Here is a 22,614-nt window from a genome sequence, read left to right on the forward strand (position 1 = left end):
AAACTAATAAGTTCAATAGCAGAGCAAAAACTTATCTTTGGGAAGCAGGAATCAGACTGGTTTCCAAGAATCCAGCAGAGAAATCACCAGCGACTCAGAAGGGCGTCGGCTGCCTTATATCCAGTCAGCAGTTCCTGTAACCCAGTCATCATCTACCAGATCAGGTGTTTGGTAATCAGCCTCACTACCTTCCTTCACCAGAAGAGGGAGTTCATCAGACATCAACGGTGAAGGGGAAAATGAACTCACAACACAACTCCCTACTTAGGGATAGATGCAGGGCAAGTGAGGGCTACAGCATCCTGCTCGGCAATAGGTTGAAAGAACCTATATAGGGATGCTAGTAAGAGCAGGGCACATCCTCAGGAGAGTGCAGAAGGTGTCCATTTCCCCGTTCCCTATCGCAGGGCCCACAGTTGTAATTGTGTCCCCGGTATTCCCTAGTTTGCTTGCTATTTGGTGACCGACCAATCGTTGGGTCGTGTCGCATTGAGCTAGTCACTTCGTGACAACATTTCAAGTGACTTTGAAGGATCTCTATGACAGAAAATACTGTACCTGAAATTGACACTGCTCTAAAAACTGCACTCTTTAAGGTGATCAAAACTACATTCAAGAAATTTATTAACCCTTCAGGTGCTTCACAGGAATTTTTGCAATGTGGAAAGAAATAATGCATATTACTTTTTACACAAAAATTTGACTTTAGGTCCATATTTTTTTATTTTCACAAGGGAAACAGGAAAATGTACCCCAAAATTTGTTTTTAAATTTCTCCTGAGCTTGATAGTACCCCATATGTGGGGGAAAGTATTGTTTACATGCATGGCAGGGCTCAGAAGGGAAGGATTTTTTTAACACAAAATTGGCTGGAATCAAGAGCGGACACCATGTCACATTTGCAGAGCCCCTGATGTGCCTAAACAGTGGACACCCATCACAAGTGACCCCATTTTTGAAACTAGACCCCTCAATGAACTTATCTAGATGTGTGGTGAGCACCTTGAATCCACAGGTGATTCACAGAAATGTATAACGTTGAGCCGTGAAAACCAAAGAATCCATTTTTTCCCGAAAAATCTTTTTGCCCCAAATTTTTGGCTTTAACAAGTGTAACAGGAGAAAATGAACCTTAAAATTTGTTGTTCTATATCTCCCGAGTATGCCTATGTCTCAAAAGTACTTTTTGGTGCACGCCAGGGCTTGGAAGGGAAGAAGCACCACTTTACTTTTTGAATACAAAATTGGTTGAAATCATTAGCGGACCCCATGTCGCATTTGGAGAGCCCTTGATGTGCCAAAACAGTGCAAAAGCCCCACAAGTGACCCCATTCTGGAAACTAGACCTGTAAAGTAATGTGTCTAGATTTGTAGTGAGCACCTTGAACCCCGAGGCGCTTCACAGAAGTTTATAGCGTTGATCTGTGAAAAAAAGAAAGTCATATTTTTCCACCAATGTTTTTATAGCCCCATTTTTTTATTTTCACAGTAGTAACAGGAAAACATTGTACCATAAAAGTGGTGCAATTTCTCCTGAGAGCGCAGATAGCCCATATGTGGCGAAAAACTACCATTTGGGTGCACGGCAGGGCTCAGTTTGGAAGGAGTGGTGTTGTGGAACTCTGACTTTGATGGAATGGTATGTGGGTGTCATGTCGCATTTGGAGTGCCCATGATGTGCCTACACAGTGAAATCCTGACAAGTGACCTCATTTTGGAAACTAGATGCCTCAAGGAATTTATCAAGACATGTGGTGAGCACCTTGAAACCCCAGGTGCTTCACAGAATTTTACCACATTGATCTGTGAAAATGAAAAAGAAACATTTTCCTCACAAAACTATTGTTTTAGCCTCAATTTTTTCATTTTCACAAAGATAGCAGGAGAAAATGGACACCAAAATTTGTTGTGCAATTTCTCCTGAGTACATTGATATTCATATTGACCTATATGTGGTCAAAAACAACTTCTGAGGCAGAGTGCACAGCTTTGAAGGGATGAAGCGCCATATTTTCTAGTTCAGATTTTGCTGGAATGTTTTGAGGATGCCTTGGCACATTGGCAGAGCCGCTAAAGTGCTAGAACCATCAAAACCCTCCATATATGACCTCATTTGACAAACTACACCCCCCAATGAATTTATCTAGGGATGCAGTGATCTTATTGAAACTACATGTGTCTCACAGAATTTTATATCATTGGGCAGTAAAAAAAGAATAATTACATTTTTTTACCACTAAAATGTTGTTTTAGCCCCAAGTTTTTAATTTTTCCAAGGGCTAATAGGAAAAAATTGGCCTCAGTTTCTTGCAAAAATTGCGCCAATATCCTACATTTAATTGAGAAATACTTTTCAGGCACCGTGCAAAGCTCAGAAAGGAAGGAGAGTCATATTACAGTGCAGACTTTACTGTTGTGTTTTGCGGGTGCCATGACCCACCGAGAACAACAATCTTAGGGAGAGGGGTGCACCAAAAATCTAGTTAGCATATATAGCCAAATATAATACTAAACCGGATGGTACACCCCGCATTGAAGGTACAATAACATTAATGGGAGAAGAAAGAATCAATAAAATAAGGATGTGCACACCCAATAAATGAATAAGTATACACTTTTATATATACAAAAGGACACACATAAAAGTAATAAAATCACTTAAAAACATGCGACATATTACAAAATCATACCCCTGCCCAAGTAGTATATAACCAACTAGCACAATAATTTGATACAAAAATGAAAGGCAACCATGGTAATTAGTTGGAAATAAACAAATGCTGTCTACTCTAAATGAGCTCAAATAATCATGCACTGAAAGAGAGGTCGTATGAATGCAGAGCCAGTGAGAATAAGGGTATAAAAGTTCAAAAAGGCAAAATAATTAAGGATGAGTTACCTAAGCTACTAATAAAGGTATATGTTGTAACAAACACAAACTATGGAGAGGAATGATCTCCATAAGACATGGCACAATGGAGTCTGACATCAGGCTATGCTTAGCCTGATAAAAAAGAGAGAGTCAGAATGGGCAGAGGGTGAGGTGAAAGAGGCATGGGTGTGGGAAGAGCCATGCTTGTCCATCAGGGCAACCACTTGCAAAACTACACCTCTTGATGAATCTAAGGGTCCAGTGATCATATTGACACCACAGGTGTGTCACATAATTTTATACTATTGGGCAGTGAAGAGAAAATAATTACATTTTTACCATTAAAATTTTGTTTTAGCCCCAGATTTTACATTTTCACATGGGAAATGGGTAAAAATGGCATTAAATTTGTCCCACAATTTCCGCTGAATGTAGAATACCCTATATGTGACTGTACCTTACTGCTTAGGCACATGGTGAGACTCGAGAGGGAAGGAGCGCTTTTTGCCTCCTGGAGCGCAGATTTTCCTAGAATAGTTTGCAGAATCCATATGCAGAGCACCTAAGTGCGAGAAGAGCAGAATCTCCCACTCAAGTGACCCCATTTTGGAAATTATACCCTTCAGGAATTTATCTACAGGTGTAATTACTATTTTGACTCCATGGGAGATTTCCAGAAACAAGCAGCAGTGGATGTTGCTGAGTGAAAATTGCAAACTACCATTGTAGTGACCAGTACACTATAGTGACTAGTAAGTTGTAGTGACCAGTAAGTTGTAGTGGACAGCTCATGCCTCTCAAGGCACACACCAGTAAATCAAGCAGGCTTTTATAGCTACAGAAATGCCAAACATGCAAATGCTAAATATGGGTTAGGCACACTGGGACGCAGCAGGAAGGGGAGCATTTGGATTTGGCAGTACAGAATTTGCTGAATTTCTTTTGTGGGTAAGGAGCCATTTAGCTTATTCAGAGACTTTGTGTAATGTGGAAGCCCCCTATATTTCCATTGACAAATGATGAACTTGAGTGGGGATTTACTTTTTTTGTGGCAACAGAGATTTTCTGGACATCGTCTGGCCTCTGTTCAGAGATGGCCTTCTATTCAGAGGTGCACATAACTGTGGCCGACGTTAATTTTATGCACGCCTAAAAAAACGAACAGACAGCTTCCACAGTGCCTCTGTCTGCCTCATTATAGGGAATCTTCCACCAGGGGTTCCATCTGAATCACGTCTTTCAGAGATTTACACGGAAAACCGGGTGTAAGCGCTCAGTGTTGAGCGTAGGATAAATGTGAGCAGAGCTTTACTGCGCTCTTTAGGAGGCAGAATGAAAAAAATCTACAGCAGATGAAGAATTGCTTTTATTTATTTTTTACGCCGTTCCTAATGCGGTATAAGTGAATAAGGCAACTTTATTCTTTGGGTCAGTGCAATTACAACGATACAAGATTCATATTGGATTTTTATGTTTTGCTGCTGTCACACACAAAAAGATGCTTTTTTTGCAAAAACTAGTTTTTGCATTGTAATATTTTGATAGCTATAATTTTTCCATATTTTTGCTGACAGAGTCATATGAGGGCTTGCTTTTTGTGGGACAATTTGACGTTTTTAATAGTTCCATTTTTGGGCACATGACATTTTTTGACCACTTCTATTTTGATTTTTCTGTGGCAGGATGAACAAAAACCTACAATTCAGGAATTGTTTTGCTTTTTTTATATACTGTTCTGTGTGTGGTAAAATTGATAAGGCAGCTTTATTTTTCGGGTCAGTATGATTACAGCGATACTACATTTATATCTTTTTTTATGTTTTGCCGCTTTTACTCAATAAAAACAATTTAATAGAAAAAATAATTATTTTTTGCATCACTTTATTCTGAGAGCTAAAACTTTTTTATTTTTCCACTGATGGAGCTGTATGGTGGCTTGTTTTTTACGGGACAAGATGTTATTTTTATATATACCATATTTATTTACATTCGTCTTTTGATGATAAAGCATAGTTTTTTGCCTCTGCTTTTTTAATGGTGTTCACAGAAGGGGTTAACCAACATTACATTTTTATAGGACGGGTCATTCTGGACAAAGCCATGTTAAATATGTGTACTTTTTTTTCATAAAAATATTTTTTGGGGGGTATAATATGTGCATTATTTTTTATATTATTTTGTGATTTTTAAAAATATATTTTTACAACTTTTTTTACTTTTTACTTAGCCTCACTAGGAGACTTTGAGTTTCAGCAGGCTCATCGCATTTATAAAGTTGCTATACTTTGTAAATGTCAGTGCTGCACTGCACAAGATCTAACTAATTTGCTAGAGGCTGGTGACCCTGATGTCGCCATGAAAACATCGGGTCACCATGGCAACCATCGAGCCCCCTTGATGACGTCATTGTAGGCTCCCTCATTCTGTCTGCCTTCTAAATGCTGCCTTCAATATCAATGGCAGAATTTAGAGTGTTAACCTGCGGGGAGCAGAGCTGTGTTATCAGTTTCATGTGCACAGGTGATCGTCATGACATATATACACTGGGTGCAGAATTAATAGGCAAATGAGTATTTTGATCACATCACCCTTTTTATACATGTTGTCCTACTGCAAGCTGTATAGGCTTGAAAGCCAACTGCCAATTATGTAAATCAGGTGATTTGCATCTCTGTAATGAGGAGGGGTGTGGTCTAATGACAGCAACACCCTATATAAGGTGTGCTTAATTTTTAGGCAACTTCCTTTCCTTTGGCAAAATGGGTCCGAAGAAAGATTTGACGGACTCTGAAAAGTCAAAAATTGTGAGATGTCTTGCAGAGGGATGCAGCAGTCTTGAAATTGCCAAACTTTTGAAGCGTGATCACTGAACAATCAAGCGCTTCATGGCAAATATCCAACAGGGTCGCAAGGAGCGTGTTGATAAATAAAAGGCGCAAAATAACTGTCCATGAATTGAGGGAAATCAAGTGTGAAGCTGCCAAGATGTCATTTGCCACCAGTTTTGCCATATTTCAGAGCTGAAACGTTACTGGAGTATCAAAAAGCTCAAGGTGTGCAATACTCAGGGACATGGCCAAGCTAAGGAAGGCTGAAAAACGACCACCTTTCAACAAGAAACATAAAATAAAACATCAAGACTGGGCCAAGAAATATCTTAAGACTGATTTTTCTAAGGTTTTATGGACTGATGAAATGAGAGCGACTCTTGATTGACCAGATGGATGGACCCAAGGCTGGATCAGTAAAGGGCAGAGAGCTCCACTCCGACTCAGATGCCAGCAAGGTGGAGGTGGGGTACTGGTATGGACTGGTATCATCAAAGATGAACTTGTGGGACCTTTTTGGGTTGAGGATGGAGTGAAGCTCAACTCCCAGACCTACTGGCAGTTTCTGGAAGACACCTTCTTCAAGCAGTGGTACAGGAAGAAGTCGATATCGTTCAAGAAAAACATGATTTTCATGCAGGACAATGCTCTATCACATGCAGCCAAATACTCCACAGCGTGGCTGCCCAGTAAAGGTCTAAAAGAAGAAAAAATAATGACATGGCCCCCTTGTTCACCTGATCTAAACCCCATAGAGAACCTGTGGTCCCTCAAAAAAATGTGAGATCTACAGGGAGTGAAAACATTACACCTCTGGGAACAGTGTCTGGGAGGCTGTGGTGGCTGCAGCATGCAATGTTGATCGTAAACAGATCAAGCAACTGACAGAATCTATGGATGGAAGGCTTTTGAGTGTCATCGTAAAGAAAGGTGGCTATATTGGTCACTGATTTTTTTTGTTTTGTTTTTGAATGTCAGAAATGTTTCTAAATTTTGTGTTGCTCTATTGGTTTACCTGGGAAAATAAACAAGTGAGATGGGTATATATTTGGTTTTCATTAAGTTGCCTAATAATTCTGTACTGTAATAGTTATCTGCACAAACAGATATCCTCCTAAGATAGCCAAATCTAAAAAAAAAAACAATCCAACTTCCAAAAATATTAAGCTTTGATATCTATGAGTCTTTTGGGTTGATTGAGAACATAGTTGTTATTCAATAATAAAAAGAATCCTCTCAAATACAACTTGCCTAATAATTCTGCACACGGTGTATACTGCATGGGTCAGGAGCTTCTGATTTTTTCTTGCTTATTTTAGCTGATCCATGTAGTTCCAGCAGTAGGACATCCTGTGTACACCTTATTTTCATGTGAAAGAACATAGTTACTTTGATCCAGCAACCGAGATTCAATAAAAAATAATTTCTTCTTTATTTATGTGACAACACGTGATAGATAATGTTAAATGATAGCCCACCCTTATTCATGTTATCTGGTTTAGCTGTCCATTTTCTTTTACCATTTTCTTTTTCACTTTTAATTTAATGTGACCTTGAAAAAGACAATTCTTTAAAAATGCAAAGTATAGGTGTTGGTACCCTAAAAAATTAATAGAACATGCTTGAACTCAATTTATAATAATATATAACAAGATGAACAAAACAGCTGACAGCCGCACTATAGGAAACCATAGCTGCTTAGTTATTTCACTGAAATGAAAATACTCAAAACAAAAAACTTGAGAAGCACAAATGCACAAAATATTTTGATCTTTTTACCATGTTCCAGTTCTTTCTTTCATGGTTCACTTTATAAAAATGTATCCCAACTATGACCTTGCACTCAATAAGTAACTTTTTGACATATACAGTAAAAATTTAAATATTATATTAACTAAACCGAGTTTTGGTATAAATATATTGATTGGCACTCATACCACCCAGACTAATATTCTATACAGGAGCAGACACAGACAGAAGAGGACCCTTGTGCAGAAAAAGATATACAGTAAGAACTAGAGATGAGGGGATCTGGCATAATTTGAATTTTCCTGCTCACACATTTTTTTCTGAGAACTTTGATTTGAGAAGAGGTTATTCTTCACAACTTTAATGTCCTTTATTATGATAAAGGGGTCTCTCAAACAGACAGCTTCACCAGCGATTAGCACAGCGACGCCGCGCGTGCGACATCGCTGTGTTCAGCGCTGATTCATGTCAAAAATAGAATTAAAATAAAAAATATTGTTATTGTCACCTTCCGACGTCCCGCGCAGCATTCCCGCCTCTCTCCACGCTCCGGTCCCAGTAATCCTTTGCGAGAATTACCGCGATGACGTCTGTTCTCGCCGGATCGCGAAGTCTCGCGATCATTCTTGCAAAGGATTACTGGGACCGGAGCGTGGAGAGAGGCGGGAATGCTGCGCGGGATGTTGGAAGGTGAGAATAGTAATATATTTTTTTTTTAATTATTTTATCGCTGATCGCTGGTCTCCCGCATGTCACACACAGCGATGCGTGCTGGCCAGCGGGAGATCAGCGACGAAAGAAATGTCCAGAGGTTTCCAAGAGCGATCAGCGATACCGGCAGGGGGGCCAGTCGCTGATCGCTGTCACACTTAGCGATCTCTCTGGTGAGATCGCTGTTGTGTCACAAAACTAGTGACTCAGCAGCGATCTCGCTAGCGAGATGGCTATGTGTGATGGGGCCTTAACTGATGAAGTAAATGGAATGAAACTGAAGATAAGATACAGATTAGTTATTAGAAAAATCTTTTTGACAATGCAGATGATCAATGAGTGGAACAAGCTTCCACAAGAGGTGGTGAGTTCTCCTTCAAAGAAAGTCTTCAAACAGAGGCTGGACAGACACCTGTCTGTGATAGTTTTGTGAATCCTGCATTGAGCAGGGGGTTGGACACGATGACCCTGGAGGTCCCTTTCTACTCTAACATTCTATGATTCTATGATGAAACCCACTGATAATGGGACCTTAACCTTAGTCATGTAAGGCTTAGAAATGTGAACAGCCTGTCACACTTGCAGTACAGAAATGAAAGCTTACAATGAGCAGTGATCATTAGAGTTGAGCAAAAAGATAATGCAGTTCTTGGTCCAGGTGCTAGATCGGTACTCTGTGGCCCTGCAAGCCTCCTCCTACCCACAAACGTCTCTGGTGTCAATCCTGTGAATGTTTTTGCTCAACTATAGTGATGATCATGTAAGAGTGTGACAGAAGCTGTCATGAGCATCTCCCCCGAGTGTCAATGTGCATACAATTAATGTGTGGTAATGTAAATGATGCTTACATGTACCTTACTAATAATAATGTGGTTGTTATATTGTATAATGGTTTTACATCTAATTTTATGTGTTTTGATATTGTTACAAGATTAGGGAAAGATGTAAAGGATAAGAAAAGAGGGTTAGCTATAAATTAGGATAATATTGGATTTAGCATAGTGGGGAACAAAAGAGTCAGGAAACTAGGGTGCCAGTATAAGAATAGTTAAAGTAGGGGATTTCCAAGTTGGGAGGGGTAAGAGTTTTTCTACGGGAGACTTCCTGATTCTCAGTCAATCAGTGGGAGCTGTGTACAGTAGGGTATTATAGTTGTAACATTAAGAAAGTGCTAGAGAGTGATTTAGAAGAAGGCAGAACAGGCCGGAGGGCCACACAGTACGGAAAGGCACAGAACACTTGGGAAAAGCAGAATGTGGTCTGCCGCCACTTTGTACAATGGTATCCCATAGAGAATCCGGGGCCTATGGTTCTAATCAGGACAGAGGAACCTTTTTCATCTCCCAGTGAATGGGAGACAGAGTGGGAACCAGTTAAGGGAAAGTGGGCACAGGAATATGGGGACCCCGGAGCCAGGACGAGCATCTCAGAGGTTAGAGGAGCAAGCATTGAAAGGGAAAACTCAGGCTGAGTATGGGACCGCAGAGCCAAGAAGAGCATCTCAGAGGCTAGAAGAGCCAGCCCTGTGAGGGAACTCTCAGGCTGAAAACATGAACTTGTGCTGTACTGAAACTGCCATGGATTGTTTGTTATCAAGTAAAGTTACACTGTTAAAGCGGAGTGTGTGATATTATGAGGGAGGGCCAGGGCCAGGGCCATAGTTGTGGCTGAGAGAATGTGCTTTAGCGCACCCTGGTCTTCCGACACATGAAAATACTGTCCCCTCTGCAGCATACCTTCTGCTTCACCTTCTGCACTGTCAGGGTCCCATCAGGCGGGCTGAAGTTCCACTGCTAGCAATGTTGTACAATATGAGTCCATATCAAACTGAAAACGTAGAACTTTACTTTCCTCTTTGCACAGCACATCCTTATCAGACAGCATTTGCATATTGTTCCAAACAGCTTCCATTCTCCACTTTCCCTGCACTCCTTCCTTGGTCCCCCAGTATGTGCCCAGGTCGCACTGACTATTGTGGTAATGCAGTGTCCTCCCTGCTCAAACTCTGTGCTCTGCAGATTTGAGGGCATCAGCCCATGTGATGATCTGCCACTTGATGAGCGACCTCCGTCCCCTTACTGTTCTGAACCTCTTCTCCACTTCTACTCTCCACTGCTGTCACACTGCTGCTATAGCTGCACTTCTGTGCACTGGGCCCTGGAGGGCTGGGTCCTATGCATGAAATGTTACGGAGCTACTGGATAACTCGGGCTCTAAGCCCACCCAAGCTGTTTGGGCTCCCTAGCCCCTTCTGAACTCACAAGGAAACTGTTCCTGTCTTACCCCAAGTAAACTCCTCCTATAGTTAACTATATGCACTGTCTATTACACTAAGGTGTCATGTACCCCCTCTAGTGACTGACTCCGGTACTACGCTTTCCCTATGTTACAATTATATATTAACAGCACATATATATATATATATATATATGTATATACAGTTATACATACAGGGAAGGAGTGTAGTATTACACGGTTACGGGACAGCACTTACTTTATCATCCGGAGGCAGGACTATGGGATCAGCAGGATCTGCAAACGCAAACATGAAAACTGTGCAATACTCCCACACCACACATCAGACAGTAAATTATAATTTCTTTGCGGGGTGCCATGGTCTGGGAACACAACAGCCCCTCTCCATGATTACCACCCTGGCCACCTCACAATCACATGACCAAGACAGATCTTCATCCTAATAAAGTTAGGAATGAAGACTCTCAAACAATGACAGAAAATATTGAAAACTGAAGACTTATAACTAAAAGATATATTATAAAAGTGTATAAGTTTTCTTGATAAAAGGAATGAGTTTTACTTCTTCCAACTGATATATCCTTTAATACAATAGCTTTTACTGCTGTGATGCATACGTCCATTACGTCACACATTATCACATTGTACAGTACACCTAGCTACATACAGTACTGTACATGCTGACTACAGCATCATTGTAATTCTGGGGGGACGGTGTCTGGAGGGGAGTTAATCAACAAAGATTGAATAAAAATAACTTTGACATAAACTGACACATACAGTGGGGAAAAAAAGTATTTAGTCAGTCAGCAATAGTGCAAGTTCCACCACTTAAAAAGATGAGAGGCGTCTGTAATTTACATCATAGGTAGACCTCAACTATGGGAGACAAAGTGAGAAAAAAAAATCCAGAAAATCACATTGTCTGGTTTTTTTTTCATTTTATTTGCATATTATGGTGGAAAATAAGTATTTGGTCAGAAACAAAATTTCATCTCAATACTTTGTGATATATCCTTTGTTGGCAATGACAGAGGTCAAACGTTTTCTGTAAGTCTTCACAAGGTTGCCACACACTGTTGTTGGTATGTTGGCCCATTCCTCCATGCAAATCTCCTCTAGAGCAGTGATGTTTTTGGCTTTTCGCTTGGCAACACGGACTTTCAACTCCCTCCAAAGGTTTTCTATAGGGTTGAGATCTGGAGACTGGCTAGGCCACTCCAGGACCTTGAAATGCTTCTTACGAAGCCACTCCTTCGTTGCCCTGGCGGTGTGCTTTGGATCATTGTCATGTTGAAAGACCCAGCCATGTTTCATCTTCAATGCCCTTGCTGATGGAAGGAGGTTTGCACTCAAAATCTCACGATACATGGCCCCATTCATTCTTTCATGTACCCAGATCAGTCGTCCTGGCCCCTTTGCAGAGAAACAGCCCCAAAGCATGATGTTTCCACCACCATGCTTTACAGTAGGTATGGTGTTTGATGGATGCAACTCAGTATTCTTTTTCCTCCAAACACGACAAGTTGTGTTTCTACCAAACAGTTCCAGTTTGGTTTCATCAGACCATAGGACATTCTCCCAGAACTCCTCTGGATCATCCAAATGCTCTCTAGCAAACTTCAGATGGGCCCGGACATGTACAGGCTTAAGCAGTGGGACATGTCTGGCACTGCAGGATCTGAGTCCATGGTGGCGTAGTGTGTTACTTATGGTAGGCCTTGTTACATTGGTCCCAGCTCTCTGCAGTTCATTCACTAGGTCCCCCCGCGTGGTTCTGGGATTTTTGCTCACCGTTCTTGTGATCATTCTGACTCCACGGGGTGGGATTTTGCGTGGAGCACCAGATCGAGGGAGATTATCAGTGGTCTTGTATGTCTTCCATTTTCTAATTATTGCTCCCACAGTTGATTTCTTCACTCCAAGCTGGTTGGCTATTGCAGATTCAGTCTTCCCAGCCTGGTGCAGGGCTACAATTTTGTTTCTGGTGTCCTTTGACAGCTCTTTGGTCTTCACCATAGTGGAGTTTGGAGTCAGACTGTTTGAGGGTGTGCACAGGTGTCTTTTTATACTGATAAGTTTAAACAGGTGCCATTACGACAGGTAATGAGTGGAGGAAAGAGGAGACTCTTAAAGAAGAAGTTACAGGTCTGTGAGAGCCAGAAATCTTGATTGCTTGTTTCTGACCAAATACTTATTTTCCACCATAATATGTAAATTAAATGAAAAAAAAACAGACAATGTGATTTTCTGGATTTTTTTTTCTCAGTTTGTCTCCCATAGTTGAGGTCTACCTATGATGTAAATTACAGACGCCTCTCATCTTTTTAAGTGGTGGAACTTGCACTATTGCTGACTGACTAAATACTTTTTTCCCCACTGTATGTTGATTGAAAGGGATGCATGTGAAAATGCTGCAGCAGACTCCATTTTTACTTTCTTTGATGGAAGATGCCTCTGATCACAGAATGGTGAAATGTAACTCTCTTGTCTGACCAATCTCATTATGTCAGATTTCTTCTTTTGAGTCAGAGGGCCTCTCTGGAATGCTAATGGAATGTGAATAGTCAAATATCTCTGTGCATGGGCAGCAATAATACCCAAGAAGTGAAATGATTTTCTTTTGATCTGTTAAATAATGTAGCAAAGAATCATGGAACTGTTGTGAAATTTGGGCTCCAACACATTATTTACTTAGGATAGGTGGCCACTGATATAAAATGAAGGGCCGAGAATTATGTTATAAAAAAATATTTATGACTTTACAAAATTCCAAAAATTACCCAATAGAAATTAGCTAAAAAAGTCATATTTACATCCGCATTCATGGAACATGTGTATGGCTTACATCTCATGCACCCAGGAATTCTTACGTAAACCCTTGAAATGATGGCCACTATTGGATGCAGTTTTTCAAGACAGTCCCATGAAAATTGGGCAACTAGAAGGTATTCACACGTGGTCAAAATTGTTAGTACCCCTCATTTAATGACAGAAAAACCCACAATAGTAACAGAAATAACTTGAATCTGACAAAAGTAATAATAAATTAAAAATCTATGAAAATTAAGAAATTAAAAAGTCAGACATTACTTTTCAACCATGCTTCCACAGAATTTAAACAAAAATAAAACTCATGAAGTAGACCTGGACAGAAGTGATGGTACCCTTAACTTAATATTTTGTTGCACAACCTTTTGAGGCAATCACTGCAATAAAACGATTCCTGTATCTGTTAATGAGACTTCTGCACCTCTCGACAGGTATTTTGACCCACTCCTCAAGAGCTCCAGTTGTCTGTCTCGTATTTGAAGGTTGCCTTTTCCAGATGGCATGTTTCAGTTCTTTCCAAAGATGCTCAATAGGATTTAGGTCAGGGCTCATATAAGGCTACTTCAGAAAATTCCAATGTTTTCCTCTTAACCATTCTTGAGTGTTTTTAGCTGTGTGTATTGGGTCATTATCCTGTTGCAAGACCCATGATCTGTCACTGAAGCCAAGCTTTGTGACACTGAGCAGCACATTTCTCTCTAGAATCCCTTGATAGTCTTGAGATTTCATTGTAACCTGCACAGATTCTAGACACCCTGTGCCAGATGTAGCAAAGCAGCCCCAGAGCATAACAGCCTCCTCCACGTTTCACAGTAGGTACAGTGTTCTTTTCTTGATATGCTTCATTTTTCCATCTGTGAACATAGAGCTGATGTGCTTTGCCAAAAAGTTCCATTTTTATCTCTTCTGTCCATAGGACATTCTCCCAGAAGCTTTGTGGCTTGTCAACATGTAGTTTAGCAAATTGCAGTCTGGCTTTTTTTATTATTTTTTTTCAACAATCCTCCTTGGTCACCTCCTATGAAGTCCACTTTGGCTCATACGATGACGGATGGTATGATCTGACACTGATGTTCCTTGAGCTTGAAGTTCACCTTCAATCTATTTGGAAGTTTTTCTGGGCTCTTTTGTTACCATTCGTATTATCCATCTCTTTTATTTGTCATCAATTTTCCTCCTGTGGCCATATCCAGGGAGGTTGGCTACAGTCCCATGGAGCTTAAATTTCTAAATATGTGCAACTGTAGTCACAGGAACATCAAGCTGCTTGGAGATGGTCTTATAACTTTTACCTTTAACTTGTTTGTCTATAATTTTCTTTCTAATCTCCTGAGACAACTCTTTCCATTGCTTCATCTAGTCCATGTTGAGTGCGATACACACCATATCACCAAACAGCACAGTGAGTATCTGTAGAACTAAAAAATATTACTATTGCGCTTGGAGTCACCGTAATATAAAATGGAAAAACAAATATATGAGCCAGTAATGAATAACCAAATTAGGACAAACAGTATAGTTAGCACAAAACTAGTCATATAAATCCCTTTGGATCTTGTCTCCTATTGCAGTAGGGGTTAAACTACCATACACAAAAAAAAAGGAGTGAACTCAGTCTGGAATCAAGATGCCCAGTAACAGATATTGCACATATATCTTGTCTCCTATTGCAGTAGGGGATAAACTACCAAAAAAAAAAGGAATGAACTCAGTCTGAAATCAAGGTGCCCAGTAACAGATATTGCACATGGATCAAAGTTACCTCCTCCAGTATTAAGGGTTGAGGCTGCCACAAGTGAAGTAGGTGGCTACAGACTTGAATGAAGTCGCTGCTGATTCCAAGTTACAGGTTCCACAGGTCCTTTTAGTATCAATATCACTCCTCTATTAAATAACCAAATGATTCCTTTCTCCGTATCACTTGCAATAGTCTCGGTAGCAGTGCTGCCCCGGCCGGCGGCAGTAAGCGCAATATGCAGGCTGAAAAAAAATTGCGCATGCTGAACGATGTGCCTGACCGTCACGCTGTGCTTGTCAGCACAGGACCTGCGTGACGTCAGAGGCACGTGATGTTCTGGGCTGCAACCGCTATGGTATATATGCGACCTGGGTAAATCATTTTGCCATGTAACTAATTAAATTGTTTTGGTTGCACATATACTATGTTTACCACAATCTTATTTTAGCCCTCTATACAGGCCCACTCACTGATTCCAAGATTGTAGACAACTATGATGCCAATTAGTGGACAGACCTTGATTTAACATGTCCCTTTTGTCACATTATTTTTAGGGGTACCATCATTTCTGTCTAGGCATATTTCCTGAGTTTTATTTTTTTGCAAATTTTGTGGAAGCATGGTTGAAAAGCAATGTATATATTAGCAATGTATATAGCACTATATTCGCAGTAAACTGAAAAATGCTTTTGGCAGACCAATGTCCATTCTATGTGCCCCATATCAAGGACCCTTATAAACCTTGACATTTCTAAAAGATAGGAAAAAAGTAAACTAGGCACTCAACTTATGATGAACTTTTTGAAGTTTTAATGCAGCCAAAGTAATATAAAATGTATTGGCCACAGTCAGCCTTCCTCAGTTATAGATTATGCATTGGCTTGAGTGTGGGGTCCCAACTGGTTTAACCTGTATATTAGGATTTCCAGGTGGTGTGATGTGCCAGCGTGTCAGGCAATTATGCGGTATCCACCACTTGTCAGCTGACATGCTGTCATGCCACACCACCTGGGCATCCTAATATACTAGTTATACCAGTTGGGACCCCACACTCAAGCCAATGCATAAGCTGTAACTGAGGAAGGCTGACTGTGGACGAAATGTTTTATATTATTTTGTCTGCATTAAAAACTACAAAAAGTTCATCATAAGTTGAGTGCCTACTTTACTTTTTACCTCTATGTATGGTGTGGGAACCTACTTAGGCACCTATTATAGGAGTGCATATTGTGTTTTCTTCATATTTCTAGAAAATAGTCAGATGAGAGATCTGAAATATTAACAATATCTGCGTATTGTTATTTATTGCTTCCAACAGGTGAGTATAAAAAAAATTCCTATTTTTCTTAAAAAGCAAAGTCAGCACGGTTACTCATACAATGTTAGGTGTCGGGTTCCGGTCGCTGCACAGTAGGAATCCCAAGTCTAGCATTTGTCAGTCTCCCATTTCTCTCCGGCCGCACAGGAGGCTGCTCAGCAGACTCGTCGATCCAGGCGCTCTGCTCAGACCAGCTCTGTAGGTTTAGTTGCTGCTGCCACCTCTAGTCCAGATATAGCAACGCAGGCTGGTCAGCAGCGAGCTACTCCAGGGACTAAAGCCCCAATTACACACTGCGATATCGCTAGCAATATCGCTGTAAAGTCACCGATTTTGTGACGTTGCAGCGATATTGCTAGCGATATCGCTGCATGTGATACTTACCTCCGACCGGCTCCCCCGCTGGTTATCGCTGATCGCGCGAGAAGCTCCTGGACCATTCCTCGTCGGTCACTTCCTGCGGTGCTTCCTGTGGCGCCGACAAGCGACGTGTGAACGTGGGCGGGAGGACGTCAGGATCACCTCGTCTGACAGGTAAGTAGCGATCCCCGTCCCCAGCGATGTCGCTGGTGAGATCTGCCTGTGTGGCAGCTCACTAGCGACCACCTAGCGATGCACCAGCAATCCTGACCGCGTCATATCGCTGGTCGGGATCACTGGTGAGTCGCTAGGTGTAATGGTACCCTAAGTCCTCCTTTCGGTCCACTAAGCATGCCCGTAGGATGATCTCATTGGAGATCGGAGGTCACATGCTCAGGACCTTCTCCAGCTCAGATTGGACCATCAGGAAGGTCAGGAAGGTCCCGGAATGATGCTGCTATAAAAGAGTTGCATGGCTGCATTGCCATGCGCTACTATAGACAAAGATTAGACCATGTGGAGTGAGTGTTGTATGCATGTATGAATGTCTCTGGTGAATGACTCATTGGAAACCCCCACCCTTGGTACGCATGTGTTGTGCAGCCTAGCCTGTCAAGCGCCCAGGTCTAGGTGTAGGTAGAGGCTGAGACAGAGACTGGAATCAGTGTCCACCGCTGGCTTTACACACCACGGTGCACGTGCTCGACACTTCTCCAAGGTAAGCGTCTATAGTGGTGTCCGCAGGTGCGATGCCACGTGCTCAGAAGGTCTAGAGGGACTCTGACCCCGTGTCCTTGGGGCAGAGTTCTGTGACCACATTCTGAGCACCCCCTTGCCGAGCTCTGTGAGTGCTAACAGACTTCGGCATTTAAGTTTCGTGGTACTGCGGCTCTGTGACATAACAGAGACCGCTCCTGTTCACACCGGGTGACATTAACCCGTGTATGACCTTCGTATACCGCTTTATACAACCGCCATTACTAAGCAGCAGTTTACCACCTCTGCACGGTGGACCCCGGGCTACAAACGCCAGGACCGGATTTAGGAGGGGGCCCAAGTGGCCTGGGCCCTGGGCCACCCACCAAGCGGGTGCCATCCACCAATATAGGGATAAATACTGTATCTCAAAACATGTAAAATACACGTCTATCTTTGCTGTGAACCATTTCTAATGGTAAGGAACATTTAACAAAAGAGAAACTATTGAAAGTGTAGGGACCTGGCCACGGTCCTTCCTGTAAGTGGCTGGCGAAGAGCGGCAGAGTCATGGCACCTGCGTCAGCATCCACTGACCTGGCTAGCCAGACTTCCTTAGTACCTGTACCTAATGCTTAGCTTATTAAATGCGGCAGCCAGGCAGCACACTCTTTAAACCTGGTTGCTAAAAATGCTGTAGAAATCTGCTCGAGTGCTGTACTTTTTTTGACTTCCTTGAAAAGCTGTTCCTCTTCTTCAAAGTTTCAATGCATCGGCATCAGCTCCTGACTGAGGCTTTGAAAAATATTGACTCAGCAACAGCATTGACTATCAAATGTGTCACGACAATGCTTTGGTCTTGCAGAGCTGAGGCTACTAAGGGCCTTAAGAATGACTATCAGCAGATTAAAGATGTACTTAAACAGATTGCTGATGACTTTGAAGAAAAAAAGCTGTGTACAGTGTGAAGCAGAAGGACTGTTAAGACAAATGAATCAGCTTGAAATTGGTATTAACACTACCTTCTGGAATGATATCCTGCAAAGAACAGATGCTACTAGTAAAAATCTACAACACGCAAAACTCGATCTAAACACTGCTGTGGCGTCACTGACCAACTTAAACTATGTCGCATCAAAGTGTGACGCCTTCAAAATTTATGAGAAGGAAGGTGAAGAGCTGTCTGGTACATCTGAGTATGTTCAGACGATAACTCGACACAGGCGCCAAAACGTGTGTCTCAATCCATTGGATTATGGCCATACGGAAGAAGTACAACTCAGCCCTTCTGAAAAATACAGAGCAGAAACTTTCTTGCCTATCATTGATCAGTTTATTGCTTCTCTTGACCAATATCTTCAAGCATATAAAGATATATCAAGCAAATTTAGCTTTTTTAGCCATCTGAAAGAACTGTCTTCAGACGAGCTTAAGACCACAGCAGAGCAACTCGCCAGGTCTCATTCAGATGGCTTGGACATTACAATTATCGATGAACTGTGTCAGTTTGTTACATTTGCCAATTTATTCACAGACGAGGAGCCAAAAGATATCAGCACTGAACTTTTCATGTGCAAGCTTATCATGGAAAAGGGTGTGCAGGACACTTTCCCAAATATTGAGATAGCGGATATATCGAATTTTGATGGTAACAAACTGCAGTGGTGAGCGTTCCTTCTCAAAACTCAGATTAGTTGAAAACAGATTAAGGACATCCATGAAGCAGGAACGACTTATAAATTTGGCTATCATGAGCATCGAGTCAGATATACTGTGTGAATTGGACTTTAGTGACATCATTAGTGATTTTGCAGCATGAAAATCAAGGAAAGTGCCTGGATTGTAAAAAATGAAAGATTTTACCTGAATTACTCTGCGCAAATGATTTTTGTAAATAAGCTTGCGTTAGTTTCATTTTGTGTTTTTGCATTACATATTGCAACACCTTGAAAAATGGGCCTCCTTCCAAAATGGGCCCCGGGCCACCCACCTCTTAAATCCGGCCCTGGCGAACGCAGCAACTATCATATTATTTGGTGCATTCCACCAGCCCGTAACATACAAGATATGTACTCCTTACTTGGAGAGCATTGGGCGGTGCTCAATGTAAAACTCAAACCACCGCCCTGCATGTTTGGTACCTGTTGTTACACAACCAATAAGCATACGGAGATGGCCTGCGCATCCCTGTAATGCTGTAGCCATGTTGGTAGTGGCATTACTGTGATTGGCTGGCCATTTGACATCATCAGAACAGACGCCTGTTGTGAGTTCATTCTCACCAGTTGTGAGTTCCCCTTCTGGACTCCCTCTGGTGGTGACGGGAGGTGGTGTGGCTGGTTTGATCGGTGGAGATCTGCCACCTGAGAATGAAGATGACGATTGGATCTCAGGATTCTCAGATTGGATTTAAGACAGCCGACGCCCTATTCAGTTGCTGGTGATTCCTTCTTGCTTGTCAGCTCTTGGTTTTCAGCTCTGTTCCAGTCATCAAAAGCTAAGTTTTTCTGCTAATGTTCACACTTGATTTTGTTGGTCTACTCAGTTTTTTGTGTGGTCTGCCAGCCCCGTCTGGGGGCTGAGCTGAATTTCCACTCTTATTTATCAGTATTTTGCCAATTGGCTTTTTGCCCTTACTAGTTCAGTCTCTTTTTGCTCTGTCTCAGAATATTTCAGAGTGCTGATATAGTGGGAGAAGTCTAGTGACTTCAGGGTTAATTTTGCTATCAGAAGTGTTGGACATTATTTTGTAGGGTTTTTTTGCAGGTTGCAGACAGTGTCTTTCCTTTCCTGTCTAGTTAGTTTGGGCCCCATCGTTTGCTCAGCCTATTTTCCTGCCTGTGTTTGTGCCTTCATCTTGTTTCACCGTCAACACAGATGTGGGGGCTGTCTATACCTTTGGGGTCTGCTCTGAGGCAGTTAGTTTTCCCTTTTCTTGCTTTAGGCTTATGTAGTCCTCCGGCCGTGACGAGGCGTCTAGGTTCATCGTAGGCACACTCCACGGCTACTGCTAGTTGTGTGGTAAGATCAGGGATCTGCAATCTGCATAGTTACCAACCACTCTGTTTTCTGTGGCTTAGCTTGTTTGCTTTTTCTCCACGGTGACCCATTCATAACAGGAGCCCCTTGAATGAATGAAGCCGTTGCTCAGCTCTGTGACAGTTCATATTGGAGGGAGAAAGTGCTTGTCCAGGCCTCTGTGTACACGGTATAACGAATCAGAGTCATTTAGTGTTGATACTGGTGTTGAAGCTAAGCCATCATACTAAGAGGCCTTTTAAGGGCTAATCATTTGCTTTGCAGTTGCTATCACATACAATCTGCATTTAGCATAGGGAGGAACAAAGAGTCGCAGGAGCAGGGAGAGTGACAGAATCCAGTCTGTAGACAGGGATTAGGGCTGTGTAGTCCCTTGCAAAATATATAACCACAGCATTTTATTTTTTTATGTGAAAAAATGAAACATATGTCATCCATCGAGCATTATGTGCTTTGTGGTACATTTTGGTGTTATATAACACTCCAAAAAAGTGTTTACATTTTTTTCTGGATTAAATTACTCACCCATAGAGTATTCCATGGTCTGGGGTACATTTTTATGATTTATAACACTCCAAAAAAGAGTTACAAATGTTGTGGGATTAAATTTCTCACCCGTACAGTATTCTGTGGTCTGGGGTACATTTTTATTATATGTAACACTCCAAAAACATCTTAAAAATGTTGCAGGGTTAAATTTCCCAATCATACAGTATTCCATTGTCTGAGGTACCTTTTTGTGATATATACAGTAATACTCCAAAAAAAGCATTCAACATGTTGCTGTTTCAACATTCTCAGCCATACAATATTCCATGGTCTGGGGAACATTTTTGTGATATCTAACACTGTAAAAAAGTGTTAATAATGTTTCTGGGTTACATTTCTCACCCATACAGTATTCAGTGGTCTGGGGTATATTACTGTGATATCTATCACTCAAAAAAGTGCTCAAAAATTTTTCTGGGTTTAATTCCTCAGCCATAGATTGTTCTGTGGTCTAGGGTACATTTTGAAAATATACACTGGCGACCAAAAGTTTTCATTTTTTTAAATGTGATTATTTCTGTCTGGTTGGTATGATGCTTTTTTCCTGGTGATGAATTGAAAGTGCATGAAGTTGTCATCATGCTTCAGAATGTAGGTATGGTCATTTAAACTGAAAACTGACTGTCAAAAGTTTTGCATATACTATTTATTGATCACAACATAGAGAGTAATGCATTGTTTACAATGCCATAACTTAGTATTTTGTAGCATAACCTCTTGCTTTAATTACTGCACCACACTGACATTGAAGCCACTAGGGTATCCCTGACATCCTTAGGGATCTTGCTCCATTCCATTCGCAAATGTGCAAACAATTTTTATTGCTATGGGTACAAGCCCCAACGAGTCTTTCAAACTCATCCCAAAGGTGCTTTATAGGGTTTAAAACAGGTGATTGGCTTGGCCATTGCAACAGGCAAACATTTTTCTTCACTAATCAATTTTTGACTAAAAATGGATGTGTGCTTGGGATCATTGTTTTGCTGGAATTTCCAGCCCCTGCCTACTTAGGTTTTACCATCCTCCAATATAACCATGATATTTCCACTACCATGTTTCACTGTAGGTGTTTGTTACCTTACAGCATTATGTTTTCCAATTGGGCGGAATATAAGGGTATGTGCACACTTTGCGGTTTCTGCTGCGTTTCCGCAGCATTTTTGGCTCTGCAGAAACGCTGCAGATTCTGCTGCGTTGTACAGTACCTTTATTTCCTATGGAAATAAAAAAAAGCTGTGCACATGCTGCGTTTTTTTCCGCGCGGTTTTGCTGCGGTTTTCAAAACGCAGCATGTCAATTGTTTGGTGCAGAAACGCTGCAGTTTTACACCTCATCCATTATGAGGTGAAAACCGCAGGGCAAAACCGCAGAAAAAAACGCAGATAAACCGCAGATAAACCGCAGAAAAATCGCAGCACTTTGTCCTGCGGATTTCCTGCGGTTTTCTCTACAAAATCCGCAGAGACAAAAAACTATGTGTGCACATACCCTAAAGTCACTATGAAACAGATTGAACTTGGATTAATCCGACCATAGAGCTGACAACAATTTGCTTTCAGTTAACTAAAATCACCAGGAAAATAGCATCACAACAACCAGACAGAAGTAATTACACTTTAAAAAAAAATGCTAAAGTTTTGGTCGCCACTGTATAACACCCAAAAAA

Source organism: Dendrobates tinctorius, unplaced genomic scaffold (assembly GCF_039654945.1).
Source record: "Dendrobates tinctorius isolate UK_male_01 unplaced genomic scaffold, ASM3965494v1 ptg000207l, whole genome shotgun sequence".
Classification (NCBI taxonomy): Eukaryota; Metazoa; Chordata; class Amphibia; order Anura; family Dendrobatidae; genus Dendrobates; species Dendrobates tinctorius.